The 8241-nt window shown below is 38.6% G+C and overlaps 1 pseudogene; it reads right to left on the bottom strand.

Annotated features, from left to right (window-relative positions):
- Positions 1–2505: 2505 nt before the first annotated feature.
- LOC108974551 overlaps positions 2506–8241 on the bottom strand; it is a 9665-nt pseudogene continuing 3929 nt past the window's right edge.

The raw sequence follows: 8241 nt of genomic DNA, 5'->3' as shown, positions 1-8241 counted from the left end.
CACAACATTAACCGCACAACCTACATCATCATACCACGCAACCCCACGCAACAAAAAAACCACACTACACACCATCACCACCCAACCGATCAAAAAGGAATGGTTACATCGGGGTGGCACCCAATTGGATTTACGTCGGTATTCTAAACGCTGCGCCTTTTTTGCATGCTTGGTTGGTATTCTAATAATACTCGTAGTTCATTTCTATTGTTCGACTGATAGTACATGTCAAAACAAGTTCTATTGGTTTACATAGTTCGTCTTTGTTTAGGATGTATATTAACAGATAAGATGTATGTGACTGTGTGTGTGTGTGGCCTGGAGCGAGGCTATGTCGTTAACTCCGGTCCTTCTCAAAAACGGAGCGTATTCGCTATGCTTCGTATAATTCGTCAATTTGTCTTCGTCTGTGAAGCATTCTTCTATTTACGTGATCGACAGAGGTGTACCATACCATAACCTCTTCGGTCCTCACGTTCAGTCTACTGGACATTCTTCAAGTATCCGTAGAAATACTTTAAAAATACTTTTTGAGTTTATAACCATTTGTGCAGCCAGCTAGACGTATTATTTGTAGTAAAAACCCAAAATTTGTTCTCTATGCTGGCAATACTGTTAAAAAGAGCGCAATGAGTGTASTCAGCTSAGCGAAACACAGATTTTGTAAAGTGCTAATGATTATTAGTAAAAACTTTGAAAGCTGTGCAATCAAAAAATTCGAAAGTGTGATTAATTTGAATCTAATAATTACAATAAACAAGGTAAGGTATAGATTTTGTCACTAACTTTGTTCTATTACCCATATTTTTGCCCATATATTTCATGACCAGCCCGCTGCACATTTGTAACATATTAACAAAAAAATGGCAGGTAAATTGTCGGAGCAACAGATTTTTGATATGCTCTTGGAAAGCGATATTGAGGATATGTYGGACGATGAGGATGATGAGGAGGASCGAAATGGCATAGATTTTGAGGAAGAAATAATTGCGGATTTATTAAAGGAAGAGGAATCTTCCCCACCCGAATTTCTGCCACAAACTCAGGTCCGAAGACTTAAATGGTTTTCAAAAAGCTTTTCAAATTCTTCTGAATGTTCCGACGTAATTGAATGGGATGTTGATAATAGAKAGATGTGGATACCTTTCAATTATTTTTCAGAGTACTTYGACGATAACTTCTGGAGCTTAGTTTCAGAAAAAATTAATATGTATGCAATTCAAAACAACCGCAATTTAAACYCCACTCCTTCTGAGTATAAAAAGCTAGTAGGCGCTCATATTGTTGRGTGCATGAAACTTCCAAGGATACGTATGTATTATCGACCTCAAATAAAAGTCCCAGCCATCACACAAATTCCCAGAGACAGACTTTTTAAGTTGCGAAATCACATGCATTTTGTTGACAACATGTCAGTTACCGAAGAGGAAAAAAAAAGATAAACTTTGGAGAGTTCGACCAGTACTAGACGTTTTATTGAAAAGGTGTAGATTGATTCCCAAGCCACAAAAATGCAGCATCGATGAGCAAATGATTCCGTTTTCAGGAAAAACMAGCCTTAAGCAATACGTAAAAGGCAAACCAAATCCAGTAGRATTGAAAAACTTTGTTCTAGCATCGCCTGATGGTTTAATACTGGACTTTTTTATATACCAAGGAGCAAACACGTGGCTCGATGGAAATCCGAATAAATAATAACATTTGGGAATTGGTGGTACTGTTGTACAAAAACTTGCTACAGATCTCAGTRAAGGTAGTGAAGCATTCATTGACCGATATTTCACCTCTATAAACATTCTCGAGCACTTGTTGGATAAAGGAATATTTGCGACTGGTACTATTCAACTCAACAGGATACCTAAGGAACTKCGATCAAAGTTATCAAACGWCAAAACCTTATTAAAAAAAGGAAGAGGTAGTCACGAAGAGTTCGCTAGGGAAGATGACAAACTGTGTGTTGTCAAGTGGATGGATAGCTTATAGCTTCCACGTCAACTGGATCGTTACCCCTACAAACCGCTCGATTATGGGTGCGATGAAAAAGTAAACAGAAAGTACATTAATGTTTATTGTCCACATGCAATTTCAAACACGCTTTAAGTGCATTTCCTGCGACATATTTCTATGCATCAACAATAATAGACATTGTTTCACGGAGTTTCACTCTTAATTGCTCATGAATCAAATATTAACTAGTTCTTTTCCTTATTTTAGCAAAGTATTCATCAAAGATTTATTGTTATTTATGAATTTGAAATTAATATGAAATAAAACATTAATCCTTTATATGCTTTTACAAAAACGAGATTCATTCCACTTGGTTACAAATGTCCAGCCAGCTGCACCTGTCTTATCTTCGAATCCTTTCACTGCATATGTCCTTGAACAAAATTTTTGTTTTAATGTTATCGTGGCAAGCTTAAAACAATATTTTTGTCGACTTCTAACTTTTTTTCCCCCCTTGGGACTGAGGAGGATAAGTGGTGACTAGAGTAAGGAATCCCATTATGCTGAAGAACGTAAAATGTACTGGATTTTCTTCAATAGGTATCTGAAATGTTGAGAGTGTTTGGATATTGCTGAATTTGTAGATTGAGTTTGTAGAAAGGATACGGAGTACTTCAAGTTTTGCGTTGTCGTTTCGAAGTGTATTAATTTAGGGCCTGATATATACATGTTGTTCCAAGTATGCTGGTAATCTGTCACAATGTATACATTCTCTAGGATGCGAAGTGGTGCATTATTTTCATGGGTTGTTTCGCATTGAGCTGTTGTTCTTCTAATATTTTTATAGTACAATTGTCAGCGGGTTATGATTTACAAATAAAGTTACCCATATAATTTCTACATTTAGATATTCTTTCATAATCGTTACACTTTGCGATCTTAGGGTCTAAATTAATTTTACCATGCTTATACGCTAAAGGATAAACATTAAATGAGCTACATTTAGTTTCAAGGATAGGATATTTGTATATTGTTATAAATTCTTGTTGTAGGTAATATATATTAGGGTGGGTCGATTCCGGACTTTTTTCGATTCGGGATTTCTAATAGTGCCGAAAAGTTGCCTTAGTACTTCCTGATTCCAATGCAACTTTTTGTTTTGAGATCGGATTGCATGTTCAACCCCAACTCCGGCCTTGAAATTTCGGAATTCGCCTAAAATCGTGAAAATGTCTACCTAGCGCCTGAAATACGTATCTCATGGCAAAATATATAAAACAAAAGTTATTTGCTACCGAAATGGTATATGTGATCATGGCCGTAGGACGAACCGAAAATAGGCTTGCGGCCACCCGTATTGATGTTGATTTCGCCGAGTGCTGTCACTCACATTCATTCACCTACGCCAAAGGACACGTTCGGATAGGTCTCCACACAAATATTTTTTCATTGAGTTCCTGCACTCTTGTCGGTGATTTCGCCGAGGTCTATCACATACTTTCATTTCTCTGCGCCATACGACACGTTCGGACTAGTCTCCACATAAATATTTTTTCCCTCTTGTCGTTGATTTCGCCGATCGCTACCACATATATTCTCTCAACAAAACACAGAGCTCAAAATGTCTGTATCTAAATTTGAATTTAGACAGAAATGTCCTGTGTTTGGCATATATCCGTACAATCTCTCTGAGTCCCAGTTACCTATTTACCAGAATGTTATTTAGTGTTATCAGTTTGAAAGATTTCGTACAGGGCGACTCCGAGGCGACAACTATGAACCTAGGAGTAAAGAGGTTACAGAAATAGTTGCAAAAAAGGTTGAAAATACTTTCAAAAAGTCATCTATTCCGATAGTTTCACACAMCAGAGTTGTACAAATGCTCACCACATACCATAAGAAATTTCTGACTCTTCAACAAATGTTTTTAAAGAACCCAATAGGTTTGAGCTCTAAAAGAGACCACTTTCTCTCTTCTGCCGGAAAATTATTTGACATCGCTGCTTGTAAATACATTTATTTTTCTGCGCAGGCTGTCGATTCATCCATTTAACAAAATGCTTTCTTTGCTCTTCCAGAAAACATTCTCCTTACTGACGACTGACTGACGAACGGATAGAAGTCAGAAAGTTGGCCTCTGACCGTCTTCTGGCAGCCAGAGAAGCAGAGTCTGACACTGTAAATGGAAGGGTTAGATATAATAAAGTGCCAAAGCTAAATTTCAAAGCTAATAATTATTACGATATGATTAACTGGAAGACTATTACCTTGGCTGTTCCACCAGTTCTTTGTTCAGTTTCTAACGAAGAACTCATAAAAGGGCTGTCGGGTGACATTTTTGACACAGATTCAGACTCAAACAAGCCTGATATGGTTGGTTGGTTGGGTTGGGCTTGGGAGGAACCCGAAGAGCAGCCACCTCCACGTGGTAGGTTCTGAGTGACCAATACAGGTTAGCTGAGAGCTGCAACAATTTTCACCCTGTACTGTGGCGTGCCGCATTTTCGCTCGTATCTCCGGAACGGTCCGTCCTACGGCCATGATCACATATACCATTTCGGTAGCAAATGACGTGACAAATAACTTTTGTTTCATACATTTTACCATGAGATGCGTATTTCAGGCGCTAGGTAGACAATTTCACAATTTTTGGCGAATTTCCGAAATTTCAAGGCCGGAGTTGGGGTTGAAGATGCAATCCGATCTCAAAACAAAAAGTTGCATTGGAATCAGGAAGTACTAAGGCAACTTTTCGGCACTATTAGAAATCCCGAATCGAAAAAGTCCGGAATCGGCCCACCCTAATATATATGAGTGTCGGCATATTCTAATATTTAATTATTGGAAGATCTAACTTTTCATGGTTTATTAAATCGTCCACGTCTTTCAAATTTAATGTGCCAGAATAGAAATKATTAGTTTTTGCAAAATTTATAGTGTTAGTTATTGATTTGAGTTCATTATAAAMTTCTGATATAACAATGTTTTCGGTTATTGCTTTGGAATCAAGGCTTTCGATTATTCTTTCGAACTGTGAATTAATTAATTTTTGCTTATTATTATTTTCCATTAGCAAATTAAGTGAAGTTTGGATTTCCACAAGGTAATCGTGGTCTGGTGTGCCAGTGATGAATTTTAACATGGAACCAAGAAAGTTAAGTGATCTTTTGGGTCTATAAATATTGGGAATGAGTTGAGTTTTCAGAGTTTCGATTTTGTTTACTAAAATTTGAGTTTGGGGTTGGTCTTCTCGATTGAATGATGATTTTTATTATACTTTGGTATGGCGCCAATATTTTTGACAGGTTGGATATGTGATACAAGAAAGCTGTATCCTGATAAATATAAACAGGATCAGTTTCTACTAGTACATATTTCCTATATATTTAATCTATAATATTGTCGCATAATGCGATAGGGAAAAGTAATAAAAAGATAATTATTCCGTACATCCTTTTACTCTTATATTAACCTTATGGATAATCCGTTCTTTATTAGTCGTTACAGTCCTTCCGTTCTCTTTTTTTACAAGGTGCTTCGCGTATTTTCTTACGTTCTTATTACGCCTGTGCGTCTTAGCGATTATGGTAACGCAAGACTCTCTCCTTGTTTTGTTGTATTCGTTCTTGGATGTCGGGATACCGCTTTGATTATAAAACACGTCCTCGGGTTTCTCGTTGTTAGCGGAATGTATTGTTTTGTTGTACTGTCGAACAGCTTTAAAAATTTGGTCCTGCGGTGCTGAATTATTCTGGTCGGCTAAAACTTTCGCGATTTCATTAATTGTACTATGCGTCCTTTCAACTTGACCGTTTGTTGTCGAATGATAGGCTGGAGTTTTGGTATACGTTATTTGTAATCGCTTGTGGCTAAATGAGCACCTGACCCCCCTCGTAATATAAATTCCTACACCCCACACATACACACCATACTCCACACATCATCCTTTCATCCCACACTACACACACCACATTCAACGCATCATCTTTTCCTCCCACACTACATACAACAATTCAACGCATCATTATCTACACCACATCTTTCACACCACACACGAGGACCCCAAACACAATCAACAAAAGGGACTGGCGGACGGCGCCCAACTCTCTTTCGATTAATATCTTTCGATGATATCCACTATTATCCCGTTTATATCGAAATATCTAGGGTCCTTCGAGCAGTACCGGACGGCACTAGTGGTAACACAAAATAAAAACTACATATCGGTCACGGTGACGCGTTAAATAAATAAAATAAAAGTGTGAAAAGTGAAAAAAGGGAAAACCCAACGGTGGTGATACGGTGGAGAAAAAACCGTTGCAAAAATCTGGAAAAAAAAAAACCGTTGGTGGATATTGGAAAAAAAGGGGAGTTTAAAACAGTTATAAAAAAAAAGCAGAAAACCCCGTTGTGAAAAGAAAACAAAAATTGGAAAAAAAGGTGTTGACACAGTAAAACAAAACCGTTTGTGGCAACAACAAAAAAAAAACAGAACATATAGCAATATACATATATATGCATACATATGTACGAACATATAGCTCGGTAGTGACAAAATTGAAAAAAAAAAAATAACAATAATAAATAAAATACAATTGTGTGGTGATAAACAGTTTGGTGTGAAAAATAATACACAGACATACATATGTATGTAAAGTGATATTGGAATGTCTTGTAACCCACAAGCAAAAAAAAAAAAAACAGCTGGAAAAATTGTGGTGACAAAAGTCCAATGGGAGAAACAATATAGGCATAAAAATACATACATACTGTAATAGTGGAGTGACATATAACACACAAGAAAAAAAAAAAATCATACAAAAAATACAACCACAACCACACCAGCAACTAGAGGACAGGAGAAACCAGAAAAAGGACAGGCAAAAGCATTGGCACACGCACAGGCTCTCACGTACACTCATATTATCCCYAAAAGCCCCTGGCGGAAAACAAAGTGAGTGGTATCGTTTTCCAATTTTATATTACTGTTTATATGTACATATATGTATGATTTAATTTCAAAAATTAAATTTACNAGATTATGAGCGATAATGGCAAAACTTTCATTGGAGCTCAACGAGCCACAGAAAAGCAATTTGTGGATTTCTTAAAACAAGTGTCACCCGACATCGWACAAAAGTACGCCCCTCAAGGTATCAATTGGCAATTTATACCCCAAGCGCTCCTCACATGGGCGGTTTATGGGAATCAGCTGTAAAAAGCTTCAAATCCCATTTCAAACGGGTAGCTGGAAATTRTAAATTCAATTACGAAGAATTCACGACGTTATTAAATCGAATTGAAGCCGTTCTCAATTCACGGCCACTCACAGTACTCTCGCAAGACCCCTCAGATTTCACTGCCCTAACTCCAGGGCATTTTCTAAAAGSAGCACCCATCCTGGCCATTCCTGAGCCAGGCGTGGAGTCGCTATCTCTATTAAATCGATGGGAAYGAATTAAAATTCTCCATCATGATTTCAGCCGCCGATGGAAGGACGAATATATAAAGGATCTCCACAAAAGATACCGCTGGAAGACTCCTGAACAAGCTCCTAAACTTGGAGACTGTGTCCTCATTCATGATGATTGTCTTCCCCCTACCGAGTGGCGGCTTGGCCGTATAGAAAAGCTACATTATGGCTCCGACGGTCACATACGAGTCGTGGATSTCCGTACGCAAAACGGAACACTAACCAGACCGCTCGTGAAGCTATGCTTTTTACCAACCACCGACGACCGCGAATCCGAAAACCGCAAAAACGAAGCCGATAAAATCGCGATATAGTAAAATCCCTAAATTAAACTCTAAAACGAAAAACACGCCCGTGACAACCGTTCGAATTAACACGCCGTATCAAATAGTCAAGAATATTTACGAATAATTGTCGATCAATACGACGACATATTCATGCCACATATCGTGGCACGATTGCCCATATCAATTTTATCACAGATATGTATAATTAATCATCTCCTTTATGCAGGTTACCATGGAGGTAGATACGCCAGTTACAACCACGTCAACCGCTCGGGCAGCTACCAATGCGCTACGAACTGGGCCTACACCAACGCCCCGAACCATGGTTGCAACAGCACCGGCCGCTGCACCGGCAACCACGCCGGCAACAACGCCGGCACCTGTACCGGCAACCGCACCTGCAGCGGTACTTGCACCCGCACCTCGGGGTGGCCCTATCTGTCCCTAAGGTGCCCCATCTGTCGACGCCCACATCGCCTGCACCATTGTGGGATATTCCGGGGTATGCGTCCCGTGCAACGGCAACAAGTTGCC

Source organism: Bactrocera latifrons, unplaced genomic scaffold, assembly GCF_001853355.1.
Source record: "Bactrocera latifrons isolate USDA-ARS-PBARC rearing strain unplaced genomic scaffold, ASM185335v1 scaffold_564, whole genome shotgun sequence".
In the NCBI taxonomy this organism is placed as follows: domain Eukaryota; kingdom Metazoa; phylum Arthropoda; class Insecta; order Diptera; family Tephritidae; genus Bactrocera; species Bactrocera latifrons.
This window is presented reverse-complemented; position numbering and strand designations above follow the sequence as displayed.